The following is a 16,428-nucleotide window of genomic DNA, read 5'->3' on the forward strand; positions in this document are numbered from 1 at the left end:
GAGGTGTGCATGACTCTGCGACCCCATTGACTATAGCCTGCCAGGCTCCTCTATCTGTGGGATTCTCCAGGCAAGAATACTGGAGTGGGTTGCCATTTCCTTCTCTATGGGATCTTCTCAAACCAGGGATCAAACCCACATCTACTGCATTGGCAGGCGGATTCTTTACCACTGTACCACCAGGGAAGTTGTTATTTTATATATAGTAGTGAAAGTGTTAGTTGCTGAGTCATGTCCAATTCCTGTGGGGGATCCTCTGTCCATGGAATTCTCCAGGCAAGAATACTGGAGTGGGTAGCCATTCCCTTCTCCAAGTGATCTTCCCAACCCAGGGATCATACCCAGGTCTCCTGCATTGCAGGCAGATGCATTACCATCTGAGCCACCAGGGAAGCCCTATGTGTATATGTTAATCCCAACCTCCTGCTATTTTATCCTTTATCCCTTTCTTTTCTTGATCATGACTGGCAGTTTGAGTAACATTATCATGAAAGGTTGATATAATAAAATACAGAGCAGAACGCCCAGCATATTGTAATTGTTGAATAATTGTTACTAGTCTCTTCCAGGCTACCCCTTTGAAAAAATAGGATTTCAAAAGAATTCACTTTTTCAGTTAAGATATTTCATTGGCTCCCTTCGCCCTTCTAGATAAAAAGTCCATACTCCTTTCCAGGCAAACAATGGCCTTCACACTCTTTGTGTACCTTTCATGTTTCATCTCCCTCTGCCATCCTATTCTCTTTCCATAATCCTACCTTTTTGCCTCAAGAAGAGGTTCCACAGTTTCTAAACACATGCTCATCTATTTCCTGTCTTCCTTTTTCCTGGTAAACTCCTATGCATCCTTCAAGAACTTGCTCAAAGTTTGATCTGCTGCTAAGCCAGATCCTTTTCCTTCTCTGGGCTGTTCTTGGCACAGGCAAAGGGCTTCACTGTCTCACACTGCAGTGCCCACTTTCATTCTTCTGACTTCTCTCCTGGACTGTGGGCTGCAGTGGAAGGTTTGAGGCCAGTACTAGAAACTGGCAGGAATTGCACGCTGAGCTAAAGAATGAATATTTGCATACAATTACATCTACATATGACTTGTTTATGTAGACCGTCCATTCTGTTCCCATGCCCTTATTCAAGGTAAGATTGCTTCACTGTTGAGCCAAGGACTCCACCCGGGTTCCATGAGTCAGCTATTTTAGGGTGCAGGGATTTGAGGGGCAAGGTGGGGTTGAATTTCCTGCTGGGCTGCTGCCAGACCTCTTGTGAGATGAAAGCTGGGACGGCTGTGCTTCTTCCACCCCAGAAGCCCTGTCATGAAGCCAGCAGAAGCAGAAGCGGGAGGGATTTGCATGTGTGGGCAGGGGGCAGGGTGCAAAAACTTAAAAGAATTTGGCAGCAGTTTTGAGTGGTTTAAATGGTTCTTCCCTTTAAAGACCACCATGTTTCTTGTTTCCACTAGAGGTACAGCTGAGGAAGGGGGCACCTGCTAAGGAGAGGACCCGCTTGTACTTTTGTCGGGACCCTTGGAGTCTTTGAGCCTCACTTACAACACACTAAAGCCGTCACACAGTTTCTCTTCCCACAGATTGCTTCCCGCAGATGGCCCCCAGACTCTACAGAGAGGACAGGCAAGGTTGCCAGCTCCTAATGCCTGCTTTCCCCTGGCTGCTCTTTAGATTCACTAGAGATTGTTTATTAAATTCTAAACCATGGCCAAGAAAATCAGTATCTCTGGGGGTGCAACCCTGGTGAGGATATTAAGTTCTTCAGGTTGTTCCAACAGGCAGCCAAATTAGAGAACTGCTTGTCAGCCCAAAGATGTTTTCTGGTGGGGATCCTCAGGTAAACCACTATGAATAGTCTATAACCTCCACCTCTACCCGTTCCTGTCCCTCCTCTTCCTGAGTTTCTCCCCTGCCCATCCTACCTGCTTCGATCTCCACGGAGCCAGGGCGGACAGGTGGTTCCAGCTGCAGGTCTCAGCATCAACCAGAAGACTCTCTTCCATGGGTGCATCTGGGCATAGCTTCTCCTTCAGTGATACCTGCCTTGTTTCCAACCACTTTCAGCCTCTTCATGCTCTAAGTTGTCACTTTCTCCCCGTTTCTAATTTGTAAAGTTAACCTGTTCTCCACCGCAAAGTCCCTGTATTTGTCTTGTCCACCACAGCACCTTCCACTCCCCGCACATTGCTTGATATATAGTAGGTACATGGTACATGCTGAGAGAATGACTGCATCTGAAGGAGTCCTTGGGCCTAGAAAAGAACACAATGGTCTCAAAGGCCTTTGCTGAATCATCTAACTTCGGGGAAAACAAAGTGAACTTTAAGTTCTGCCCTGATGCTCCAGGCCAGTTGCATCTACCTGGGACTTAATCGCCCCCTGCCCAAAACCTCCCACCTACAAATGCCATCTCAACCAAAAATTACCCAAAATATCCCGCCTGACTAACGTTTCCCTTATTGCTTCCACAAACCTCCCTTTAATAGGAAGCCTCCCAGATCCCTCTCACACTCAGCCTGGTCATTAGGCTGACTGTCGCCCCTCCTTGCCTGAATAAAGGTAACCTACCTATGTGCAGGTCATCTCTCCTTTTCTGCCTCTGCCCGCACTATACCTTACATTCTCAGTGCTGAAACCCAGAAGAGGGCGAGGCACTCGTCTCTCTCTCTCTTTCTCACTCTCACTCTCTCTCCCTCTCATTGTTTCCCCTTTTCCTGGAATCTGGGAACGTGAACTCACTTTCTGCCAGGGCTCATAAGTTCCCCTCAGGGACAGCTAGTGCCTTTGTAAGTGGTGCAGGCCTTGTCCTAAAGCTTTAATGGTGCTTTATGTACCCGCAGGCCTCCGGCTCTGTCCTCTTTTCTCTCTCTCTTTCTCTGATGACCTCCGGAATAGGGAACTCTTGCCATTCAACTGCTCTACATGCAACACTCCACCCAAGCCAGCCCCTAGATTAAGGTAAGATCTGGACAGTGTTCTAGAGGCACCCTAGAACCCAGTCTTCTCCGGGTCCCGGGGACCCACGGCCTAAGGCCACTCTGTAAGCAACCGTGGGGGACGCTCCACCTCGACACAGAGCTCTTTTCTCATAACTCCTATTGTTGTGGGTGACGACTCGAACTCCCACTAGGAGCCTCTGCTTGCCTTTCAATTACGGGGTCTGGCCAGTCTGTCCCAAAAGATTACCCTCTGGCCTGTGTTTTCAAAAATCTCAAACCACTCTTACTCACTGAACTCAAAGCTAACCACTTAACTCTGTATACAGGTCTGGCGTCAATACCAATTGGACAGTCAAGAACCGCTGACCTGAATTTGGCACATTTGACTTTAACATTCTTCAAAATCTCACCAACTTCCTTAAATGGAATGGCAAATGGTCGGAGGTCCCATATGCCCAAGCCTTTTGGGCCCTTCGGAGCAGGCCCTCCCTATGCAAGGCCTGCTCTACCCATGAGGTCCTTCTATGCACCTTGCCTCCCAAACAAAAGGGCTCTTCTTCAATTAACTGCCGATGGTGACTTTCCACACCCCTGGAGTTTGACTCCACTGACGAGCCCCCTCCCTACCAGCCACACCTCCGACCCTCTCCTTCCCCCTCATCCAACTCACCTACTGACTCCGAAACCTCTCGACTCTCCCTCAACCCCACTACCCCATCTCCCAGGCTCCTCCCCCCTTTTCTCCCCCTCTGCCACAGGGTCAGTACCCACAGGGTCAGTACATGATTCCTCTGAGAGAGGTGGCAGGGCCAGAGGGCCCCACCCGAGTCCACATGCCATTTTCATTGTCAGACATAAGCCAGATAGAAGAAAAGTTAGGATCATTTTCTGAAAATGTATCTGAAAAATCCTACCAGATACAGAAAAGAATCCCTGAGACTCTCCCAGACCTATAACCTCACATGGAGTGACATATATTATATCTTAAATGCCACTCTCACCCCAGATGAAAAAGACCATATCTGGCAAGCAGTGAAAGCCCATGCTGAATCACTTACATAACCAAGACCTGGATAGCCCAGTTGCTCATGAGGCAGTGCCTCAATTAGATCCCCGCTGGACATACCAGCCCGGTGACCCAGGTATCAGGAGACTCAATCATATGATTACCTGCCTTCTAGAAGGAATGCAGAAAAATACTCATATCCATGTCAGTTATGATAAAGTCAGGGAAGTCACCCAAGGGGTGGACAAAAATCCTGCCTTACTCTTGTCATGCCTCACAGAGGCAGTTCAGAAGTATACCAACCTAGATATCACCACCCCTGCTGGGTTACTCTACCTTCATGTTCAATTCATCAGCCAGTCCACCCCTGACGTTAGACGCAAGGTTTGACAACTAGAGAAGGGCCCTGAAACCCCCCCCCCCAAAGAGACCTTCTAGAAGTAGCCTTCAAGGTGTTCAATAATAGAGAAGAGGAGGCTAAGAGAGAAAAAGACGTGAGAGAAAAGCTAAATATGCCTTATTGACAGCAGCAATTAAGGGAAGAGATCAGCCCGGCCCAAGTCATCCCAGAACGGGGCTTAAGACCTGCCCCCTCCCCGGACCCTGCTTCTTATGCAACCGGTCAGGACACTGGGCAAAGGCATGCCAAAACCCATGGCCCCCCACAAAAGCATGCCCAAACTGTGGTCGATGGGGACACTGGAAAATGGACTGTCCCCAGGGACACCCTGGCACTCTTGGGGAGGTCCCCACCTCCCAGACCTGGAGAGTGGAATGTCCACAGGGATGCCCTGGTGCCCCTGGAGAGATCCCCACTTCTCCCTGGAACCCCAGCCCAACCCTATGAGAGTTGTTCCAATGATGGCACCCGGGTTCCAGCCCCCCAGCCCATGTCCCGAATACAAGCTTGGAACTTAGGGTAAGATGGGGTAGTGGCCGGGGAAAAGACCTCCTTTATAGTAGACACTGGAGCCGCTTTTTCTCTCTTAACTTCCTACTCTGGCCGAACTCAAGACTCAGAACTCACAATCGGGGCAGGGGGCGGGGGTGTCTCTGGAGTTCCCTTAAGGCCAAAAATCAGCCCTCCGTTACTCTGTCAGTTTGGAAAATCGACCCTCATACATTCATTCCTCATAATGCCTCAGTGCCCGATGGCACTCCTAGGGAGAGATTTGTTATCCAAATTGGGGGTCTTTATTACCATACTCCCCCTCGATACAGTCTCTATATTCTGCATGCAGATGGCACCTGGACTGTCCCTATCCCTCACTCCTGACCTTCCCTCGGATCTACCCGCCTTAGACCCCCAAGTCTGGGACACTGATCACCCATCTGTAGCCAAACATCACCCCCCAGTTCACATTACCCTAAAAGACTCCTCAACTATAATTACCCAACAATAGTACTCTGTCACCCTGGAGGCTCACAAGGGACTTAAGCCTATCATAGACCATCTTCTTCAAGTCTCCATCTTAATTCCTACCTATTCACCACACAACACCCCTATTCTAGCAGTAAGGAAGGGACCAAACTCTTAGAGACTGGTCCAGGATCTGCGAAAAATCAATGAGGCTGTCACGCCGACATTCCCAGTAGTCCCTAACCCTTACGCCCTTTTGTCCGCCATACCTAACCCACTCACTGTACCTGCCATGCTGCAACCCACTTCACGGTATTAGATCTCAAAGACGCCTTTTTCACCATCCCCCTCCACCCCCTCTCCCAACCCTTTTTTGCCTTCACCTGGCAAGACCCCGAGACTCATGTTTCCCAACAACTAACATGGACAGTTCTCCCCCAGGGGTTCAGAGACAGCCCCCACTTTTTTGGACAGTGTTTACAAAAGGACATACACTCAACCTAGCCCCCAGTCATCTCCTCCAATATGTAGATGACCTCCTCCTTTATAACCCAACCGGAAAACTCTGCCTCCAACATACTGCCAGACTTCTTGGGGCCCTGGGATCCTGGGGTTATCGGGTGTCCCAATCCAAGGCCCAAGTTGTACAGATAAACGTTACCTACCTGGGGCTCTCCATATCCCACCAACAAAGAACTATTCCCCCAGACAGAATCCAGGCCTTAATTAATTGTCCACTTCCAAAAACAAAAAGGGAACTCCTGTCTACCCTCGGCCTCCTAAACTTTTTCTGTATCTGGATCCCTAACTTCTCCCTCCTTGCAAAGCTGCTCTATGAAGCAACTAAAGGATGTCTGGATGAGCCCCTCTTTAACCCCTCCTCGCTGGCCAATCCTATTTGCCAGCTCACCAAGAGCCTCCTCCGAGTGCCAACTCTCCACCTGCCAGATCACACCAGACCATTCTTTCTCTTTGCCCATTCCAACCAAGGACAGGCCCTGGGACTTCTATGTCAGCGGGCTGGAGACACCTGGGCTCCCGTAGCCTATCTATCAAAACAGCTTGACATGGTGACCCAGGGATGGCCTCCCTGTATATAGTTCATGACAGCTGTTGCAGTGCTCGTACCCGAAGCAAATAAACTCTCTAGGCATGCCCCTTTAACAGTCTGTCCTCCAGTGTGGAGATTCCTTGAAAAACTGGAAATAGGACTGCCATATGACCCAACAATCCCACTCCTGGGCATACACACCGAGGAAACCAGAACTGAAAGAGACACGTGTACCCCAATGTTCATCGCAGCACTGTTTACAATAGCCAGGACATGGAAGCAACCTAGATGCCCATCAGCAGACAAATGGATAAGAAAGCTGTGATACATATACACAATGGAATATTACCAGCCATTAAAAAGAATACATTAAAAAAAAAAAAAAAAAGAATACATTTGAATCAGTTCTAATGAGGTGGATGAAACTGGAGCCTATTATACAGAGTGAAGTAAGCCAGAAAGAAAAACACCAATATAGTATACTAACGCATATATATGGAATTTAGAAAGATGGTAACGATAACCCTATATGCAAGACAGAAAAAGAGTCACAGATGTATAGAACAGACTTTTGGACTCTGTGGGAGAAGGCGAGGGTGGGATGATCTGAGAGAATAGCATCGAAACATGTATATTATCAATTGTGAAACAGATCGCCAGTCCAGGTTGGATGCATGAGACAAATGCTCAAGGCTGGTGCACTAGGATGACCCAGAGGGATGGGATGGGGAGGGAGGTTGGAGGGGAGTTCAGGATGGGGAACACATGTAAATCCATGGCTGATTCATATCAATGTGTGGCAAAAACCACTACAATATTGTAAAGTAATTAGCCTCCAACTAATATAAATAAATGAAAAAAAAAAAAACCAAAAAACAAAAAAACAGTCTGTTCTACACACACCTTCCAAGAATTACTATCACATCAGGCTTTCCTCTCCCTTCCCCCTTCCAGGGTTCAGGTCCTACATGACTTTCTCTTCGACCCTCAGCTCTCATTCTCCCCCTGCTCTCCCCTTAACCCTGCCAGCTTATTACCCATGTCCTCTACAACAGACCCCCTCCTACATAGTGCAGCCTAACAGTAGATCTTACCCAAAACCCCTTCCAACATTTAACAGATCAGCCTATCCTAGACCCAGACACCCCACACTGGTTCATTGATGACAGCTCTCAAAAATCCCCACCTTTCGCAGCAGGATATGCCATCATCCAGGGGGACCTTCGTCACAATCACGGGACCCAGACAATTGAAGCTTCACCTCTGCCACCTCACACTACCTCCCAACAGGCAGAACTGATAGCTCTCACCAGAGCTTTGACTCTGGCTAAAAATCTAAGGGTTAACATCCACACAGACTCCAAATATGCCTATAACATACTTCACTCAAACATCCTTATATGGAGAGAAAGAGGTTTCCTAACCCCAAAGGGATCCCCCCATCATTAATTCAGCCTGATCCACAAACTTCTAGAGGCAGCACTTTTACCAAACAAAGCCGCCATCCTCCATTGTAGGGGACATCAAAAGGGAAGTCTCATATCAGCCTACAACAATGCCGCAGACCAGAAGGCAAAGGAGATAGCACTGTCTCATCCTTCCCTCCAGTCCCCTGTCATCTTAGCCCTGACTCCACCCAACCCTCCCACCACCAGAGAAATCCTCTCTTATCTACACTCACTCTTTCATCCCTTGTCCAAGACAGTCCAACAGTTCCTCCGTAACCACTTCCCCGTATCAACTGCTGACCAACAATATTTAGATAAACTTACCTGCTTCTGTCAGACATGTCAATGTACTAATCCCAATTCCAACCTTAAACCTATATCCTTTCCAACCCATCAAATGCGAGGCAGCCTCCCAGCACAGGATTGGCAGACAGACTTTACTCATATGCCCCCCAGGTCGGAGAGTCAGATACCTCCTGGCCCTTGTGGACACCTTTTCGAGATGGGTAGAAGCATTTCCTACCACAAATAAAAGAGCCCACACCATGGCCCAAATCCTCCTCACAGAAATTATCCCCAAGGTTTGGCCTACCTTCATCCCTACAGTCTGATAATGGCCCGGAATTTATGTCCAAGGTCACCCAACAACTTGTCCAATTCTTACAGATACCCTGGAAATTTCACATTCCATATTGTCCCCAGTCCTCGGGAAAGGTAGAAAGGATGAATAGAATAATCAAAGAAACTCTTACCAAAATATCCCTTGAGGTATATCTGGATTGGACTAAACTTTTGCTGATTGTTCTCCTCAAAGTACGGGCTTTGCCCAGAAAGCCCCTGGGGCTGAGCCCCTTTGAGGTGATGTACGGAAGGCCCATGCTCCCTCCTGGACTCCCCCTGAACCCCCTTCCATACCAAGCTTCCTACACTCCCCTCTGCTGATGGAACTCCGCAATGCCCTCTGGAAATATGTCAACCACAACTTGACCACCTCTGACTCCCAAGCCCCCTTGCCCCCTTTATAAGTTGGGGACATGGTCTACCTGTCTGATAATCCCCAGGATGACCTAACCCCAAAGTGGCAGGGACCATTCAAAATCATCCTCCTTAACCCGACTGCAGCTAAACTCAAGAAGGTCACCTCCTGGGTACACCTCTCTTGCCTGAAACAGGTCACCTCCGATCCTGTGCTGCCCTCCCTAACTGACCCCTATCAGGTCTCCCTCACAGGACCCACCTCCTTAAAAATCACCCAGCGACAACCCATGTCAACCATCCGAGAGGACACTGAATGACCTGGACACTCCTTAACCCACAACTGTTCCCAATCCAACTGCTACAAGACCTCTGGACCAGCACCCCGACCGGAACCTCCTTCGAAGATCTGACCACGCCGGTGTCTCATCCATGGCTTCAGGGGACCTTCTACAACCTAAGTCCAGAAGAAATTGATTTCTTTACTCTCATACGTGAACACTGTTCCTCCTCAGATTCAAGCAACCACCAACTTGGGGCCTTCCTCCCCTCACCCTGACTGGCCTCTCCCTGTCTCTCTAACTATAACTGCACTCTTAATCTTAGTCCTTGCTATAGGCCCAGTAGCTGTCTCCACTCAGGGTTGGTCACCTATCCTTCGTCTCTTCGTCGGTATCGCCTACATTGTTAGCTGTGTTCTACTCCTGGGGTGCTATTTCCTCCACACTGCCTAACTAACAGACCCATGACTCTCCCGTTCCTTATCCTTGCTGCACTCCCCTGCCTTCTGGCTAGTCCCTGCCCCTGCTCAGACATTTATTCCTATGTTCATTCCTCATGTTATAATATGGCTCCAATACCATGCACCATGAACCTCGGGGAGGGGGGAAGTCCAAATCCCTACTCACTGTTAAAGTACAGAAGAGAGGGAGTTTCGTGAGCACCTGCCATAAACCAAATGGAAGAAACATATGTTTCTATCCCATTACCCACTGGGGATACTCAGACGGGAGTGGCTGCTGCTGCTGCTGCTAAATCGCTTCAGTCGTGTCCGACTCTGCGCGACCCCATAGACGGCAGCCCACCAGGCTCCCTCTTCCCTGGGATCCTCCAGGCAAGAACACTGGAGTGGGGTGCCATTGCCTTCTCCGACGGGAGTGGGGTACTAGATTAATATCAGGAAAAGAAACAAGAACAAGTCATAAAGAACATAATTTCCCAGTTACAGGCAACCCCTGAGCCTTATAAATGCCTAGACCTCCTTTCCCAATTACAGCGTTTCCTAAAACCTCCCTCTGACAACCAACACCTTACCCGCCTTCTCAGCTCTTCTTTCCAATTCTTCCAGCACACACAACACACATCCCAGTGTTGGATATGTGTGTCACTGTCTCTCTCACCACACATAGCAATTCCCTTGCCCTCAACCTGGTTGTCACAGGGCAACTATACCTCCCCTCCCCGACAAAAAACTACACAACTCTGGGCCAGTCTCTGACAAGGTCCTTCTCTCAGCCTCTTCAAACCTAACCTGTATCAGCGACTCTAGTCCCAACTACACTGGTCTTACAAACTCCGCTCCCTCTTTCTGTTCCACTTGGGTTCTCTGGAACAGCACAAATAATTGCACCAACCTGGGACTCTTCATTCTCTGCGGGACCTACACATATTCATGTTTTCCCCTTGACCCCCTGGACCTTGCATCTTGGTCTTCCTGACCCCGGGTCTAACATTCCTCAAAGAAGAAGAGATAGAACAAATAGTCTACCCCCAAGGGGAACTTTTCCACAGGAAAAGACAAGCTGTCATAGCCCCCCACCTGATTGGAACCGGCATAGCAGCAGCCCTAGGCACCAGGATTGGAGGCATCTCGACCTCTGCCCATTTGTATTACAAGCTGTCCCAAGAACTTAATGAGGATATGGAGCAGGTAGAGAAGTCCTTTGTTTCAGTCCAAAGACAAATTAACTCATTAGGTTCTGTGGCCCTACAAAATAGGCGAGCCCAGGACCTTCTTACCATGGAAAAGGGAGGGACCTCCCTTTTCCTAGGAGAGAACTGCTGCTATTTTGTTAATGAAATGGGCATAGTCCAGGGCACAGTCAAAGAACTTAGAGACAGAACTGAACGCCATAGAAAAGACTTACAAAACCTTTACACTCCCCAAAACCTGTTCCAACAGATCCTCCCTTGGTTGCTCCCTTTCTTGGGACTGTTGGTACTTATCGTTTTATTCCTCTTATTTAGACCCTGTCTCTTCAGTCTCTTTGAAAGGTTTCTCTAAGAACGGATTCGGGTCATCTCTCGAGGCCAGATCAAGAGCATTCTTCTTGAGAGCCTCACCCCGACCTCAGGAAAAGGAGACCCTGGGCCCTAGGATGATCCTCCCTTCCAGACCCAGAACCGTCGCCTCTATCCAGCAGGAAGTAGCCAGAGAGATACAGCACCCTTTTCCCCATTTCTTATTATTTCAAGGTCTGGAATGAGTCCTTGGGCCTAGAAAAGAAAACAACGGTCTCAAAGGCCCTTGCTGAATCATCTAACTGCAGAGCAAACAAAACCAAACTTTAAGTCCCACCTTGGTGCTCCGGGCCAGTTGCATCTACCTGGGACTTATCACCCCCTGCCCAGAAACCTCCTACCCCCTACATCTGCCCGGGACTTATCGACCCCCTGCCCAGGGGACTTATCACCCCCTGCCCAAAACCTCCCACCCTCTGTGCAACTACAAATGCCGTCTCAACTAAAGATTACCCAAAACGTCCCACCTGATAACATTTCCCTTATCGCTTCCACAAACCTCCCTTTAAATAGAGAGCCTCCCTGATCCCTCTCACGCTCAGCCTGGTCATCAGGCCACCCCTCCTTGCCTGAATAAAGGTAACCTACCTCTGTTCAGGTCATCTCTCCTTTTCTGCCTCGGCCCGAACTATACCTTACAGCATCCTTTTAAAATTTTTCATGTACTTATCTCTCTCTTCCAGTCCCGGCTTCCTCCACCTCCACTTCACTTCTTCCCTCTCTGTCTCTTAACCCCTTTCCCTCTTCATTTTCCCATGTTTTTCCTGCTTCCTGACATTTTCCTTTTCTTTTCTGCATGTGGTTGCCCCCGTCTGATTCATCAGTACCAGAGAGTGAGCTTCTATCCCTGAGGATGCCGAGGGCACCAGAGGGAGGGAGGAACCACTGCAGAACCACAGTCTTTGCCCTCAAGAAGCTCCACATTCCTTCTGGGACCTCTTATGAAAGGAACCACCTGGCGCAGCTGCTGTTGGATGATCAGAAATTAGAAGAATATCAATCTCCCAGCATTCGACTATCTGTTGATCCTCACTCATTGCTACAACCCAAGTTTTCTTGTTGTTTTTGAAGAGTCACAGCCAACTCAGCCTTCTACAGGCTGCTCGTTCTGCCTTAAGGATTTCCCCAGTAGCCTCTGCTTCTCTCTTCCTCCTCTGGTTTTCTACATTCTCATCTCTCCTCTTTCCACCTACAGAAAAATCAAAGTTGCAGACTTTTCAAACCATTCCTGACACTCTTACATGCCAAGAGGAAGATTTGATGGGACACAGACCTAGTTTAAATGAACATTGTTTTTTTTCTCCCAGGTCCATCTAGGGTTTCAATTATCCAGATTTCCTTAAGTCTTTTCTGAGCATGAAAAATTTAACAGAGGCTGTAAAACGTATCTCCCGGATTTTACTTTGGCAGCTACCCCATCCTCACCCCAGGTGCACACACAGCAACCCCTCCTCCTCCACGACCCAGAGACTCCTATCCTAATACTGACTCATCAACTCCCTCTGTCCCCTGGCTCCCCTGCCCAGACCTATGGCTGTCCTCCACCAACTGCCATGGAATCTTCCAGCGAGGACATTCCACTCATCCTTCCCCACAGAGTTCTTCCCCTTCCCCTTGGGATGAGATCTGTGAAACCTCCTCCAAAAGGCAGCCTCCACAGGATCCTTTTAGGATGGAAGGCGCTGGTGGCTCCTTAGCCTTTGTGTGTTCCCACCAGGGGGCGTCCAAGGCATTTCCAAAAAGCGGATGCTGGGGTTTTTTTTTTTGTTTGTTTGTTTGTTTTTTTAATATTGGAGCAGAAAGACAAGCTTGAAAATTCAATTTCACAAGCATTCATTGAGTACCCACTGTTTGCCAGGTTTGTGCCCTGATTCACCTGAACACAGAGCACTTTCCAGCCTCTACAAACACTCCTTGAAAAGAACCATTTGCCTCTCCAAGGAGTCATTTTCTACCAACCAGCTCCTCTGACTGCCTGTGGTAACAGCATCCTTTCTCCCCCTTGGCCTCTTGCCTGCGCTCAGCCCCTCCCCACCCTTCCTGACCTTGGGAACACAGCTCCATGGCTGCTTCTCAGAGCCCAGACTCCCCACAGCAGACTGGAAACATCCCTAGGAACGCAGAGCGGTTGTGAATTTCCCTGGGCAGGCACTTTCTCTTCTGGATCCCCAACGCCCTTCTGTCAAAACTCCATCTCCTCCTCCGTCATTAGCCTCCTGAGAGTCCCCCAGACCGCCTGAGTGTGGAGAGTGGGCATTGAGTGAGGCCATTATCTGGGACACTGGGCTCAAGATCATGACTTCTTCACTTGGGAGCTCTGACCCAGCTGGCAGAGACTCGGGAAGTGGTGATAACAATAACCATAATAATATTAATAATAATGTTGGGGCCCACAAAATGGCTGTGAAATCCTCTCTAATGATCCCTTATATTTATAGATCTCCTTCTTCCTAGACACTTCAGAGCCATTGCCCAGCGAACCCTGCTAGCTTCCCTAGGAGGGACAATTAACCCTCTATTTTATGGTTGGAGAAACTGAAGCCCTGAGAGGGTGAAGGAGTTGGCCGAGGTTACACAGGGCATTAGTGATGGCAGAATTTGTGAAAGTAGCACTCTCGCCTTCCTTTCCTTTCCATCAAGACCCACCTAAGCATGTGTGCCCAGGAACACACACACACTCATTCTCACTGTCCATCCCAAATCGGCCTTGCCAGGGACCTCAGCGTCTGGGAGAAGCCGGAATCCGAGTAAAGGATTGTTGCCTAGGGCAACAAGGAAGGCCAACCTTGTCATGACCAAGGAGGGTGTCTCAGGGTTGGCCAAGGTTCTGGGGAAATCTGTCTCTGTCCTGTTGGACGCACCTCATGTCTAGCGGCATGCCAGTCACTACCAGGCCTCTCCAGACTTCAGGACTCGTGAGGAAAGAAGGGTGGGCTGTTTGCACAAGATGTCCTCCAGTGACAGCGCCAAGGACGTGTTCACCCGGAAAACCAGTATGGATGCAGGATTCCATTAATCCCGTCCAGCCACAATATTAAGGATGGCAGTGTGGCTCCAGGAAGAAGAAGAGATGTGGTAGTCCTTGGGGGGAGGGAAAAGGTCTCCCAAACAAGAATGGCAGTGATTTGGCCTACATAGGAAGACACTGTGGTCAGCAGCAAGGAGGGAGGCGAGAGCTGCTGCCGGCACGGCTGACTGAATCTCAGCTTCACCAGGAGAGTCCAAAGAAATAAGAAGATGTGTTTTTCTAGTCTGAACTCAGAATGGAAAGGGGGAATGTCTCTCTTTTGCAGCAGGAGGGAGTAAGTTTATCTAATCTAAGAGCTTCCTGGTTTACAAAGTAGTGCCCTGGAGCCAGTGACAAGGATGAGAGCAGTGACTTGTGGCCAATGTGAACACAGGTTCCAGTTGGCTTGGATGCTGGGACTGGGAGAGTCACACGTGGGTGGGTCCCTCCTTGGAGAGAAGAGCAGTGGAGACAAGGGTGACCGCGGCCTGGCCTGGATCCTTCCAGTCACTGATACTTCCTGACGGGACCCCCACCCACCAGCTCCACTCCTGACTCTCTCTCTTCTCATCCCGGAGCCCTCAGGGACAGTGCCTCCCCCAGCTCCTGGTTTCCCCGACTGAAACCGAGGCTCCGCATTGCTGAGATTTTACTAGAGCGCCCAGCTGGATCCCACCTTTGATCTGGCTTCAAAAAATTTAAAAAAAAAAAAAAGCAGTACCAGGAGAGCAATTTTGCCGACCTGCTGGCAAGGAAGGCAGGCTGGAGGCAGGTCCTGACCAGCCCGACCCACTCCTCCTTGGGCCTGTCATCTGAAGGGGGCTGGGGACCAAGGGAGCAGAAAGCCCTCTCTCCCCTTTGACGGCCCCCTCCCTTCTGGAGCGCTGACCTTGAGTTTGTCCTCCTTCCCTGCCCTGCCTGCCTGCCCACCAGCCAGAGAAAGGCCAAGAGATCAGTACAGCTGCACCCCACCTTCTCCCCAGTGAACATGTGGCTCCCCACCCCAACCTCTTCCCTGGTGGGCTGGATTCACAGGTGCCCTGCTTGCACTGGCAGTGCCTCCGTCTCCTCCCCACCGTGCCCCGGCCTGGCCCTGGGGGTGCTGACCCACCACTCAGGGTGGGGCCTGGCAGTGAGTGCGTCTCTGTCCATCTGGCTGGGCACCCGAGACATTACTCAGTTGGCTGTCTCAGGGCCAGCTCCGGTCTTGGGAGGCTGGACTAAGGGGCGGGGAGCGGAAGGCTAGGCTGGAGAGAGGGTGGGTCGGCCTTTTTACGGCGCTTCCTCCCGTCCCTCTCCCCGTGGTGCTGCCAGCCTGGCCCAGGATTTCCATCTTCTGGCAGCAGCCCCGCCCCCTCCCAGTTCAAAGGCTCTGGATCCCCACCTGTCCCACGATGCTCGCTGGGTCCCTTTCAAGTGGTTTGCAGTGCACCCCTCCCCCACCCAGCTGAAATTTAGGGCTTCTCCATACAGGTGCAGGGGATGTGGGGGACCAGGATGATGGGGTGCCGAGTCCAGAGTCAGGGAGGAGACCGAAATACACCCTTGAACCGACTGGTCTGCCCCCAGTTTGCCCCCAGTGTGGAGCCCTAGACACAGATAATCTTGCCATGGGTGGGGAAGGAGCCAGAGGTTTGGCCCAGGGGAAAACTGGCAGCTGAGTTGAGTGGGCAAGAACTGAGGGTGTGGGGCTGAGTCAAGTGCCTTCCACTCCTGAGAGTCCCAGCTCAGCTTTTTGGCTCATTGGCTGATCTGCGAGATGGCCACTGAACTCTGGAGTTTTCGTTGTTTCTGTGTCCTTATTGGGCCATCCTTATCTCCCTTCAGGTAAGACTCCTACCCCACGTACACACTCTGAAAGCTCTCCCTAAATGTTGAGTTTCTCCCAGAATTGTTGGGAACCCACCCACACTCCTGCCCCCACTTCCAGGCCACTGTTGCCCTTTCGCGACCCTGGGAGCATGAGCCCCACCGCCCCAGAGGGAGGCCCTCCTGGAGGTGGTCCCCTCTTCCTCCCCCCCCCCCCCACATAGCCCCAGGCACTTCTCCCTGACCTGCGGGCAGAGAAGAGTCCAGGGTAGGGGAGGAAGTTGGGAGTCACCTGGTGGGGCGGGGTCCCCACAGTGATATCCATCTTTCTGGCAGCTCCAACCTGTTCTCGTGGTGAGTAATTTTTTTTTCCTAGAGGAGAAAGGTGAAGGCTTTGGTGGGGAGTTACTCTGGCTCTGAAGTGTCCTCGCAACTTCCCCAGGTCCCCTCCAGGCCTTGTGCAAGAGCTGTAAATCTCTCACCACCCACAGGCCTGGGGGGTGGGGGGAGGCTGCAGCTGAGACTTTCAT

This window comes from Cervus elaphus, chromosome 5 (assembly GCF_910594005.1).
Source record: "Cervus elaphus chromosome 5, mCerEla1.1, whole genome shotgun sequence".
Classification (NCBI taxonomy): domain Eukaryota; kingdom Metazoa; phylum Chordata; class Mammalia; order Artiodactyla; family Cervidae; genus Cervus; species Cervus elaphus.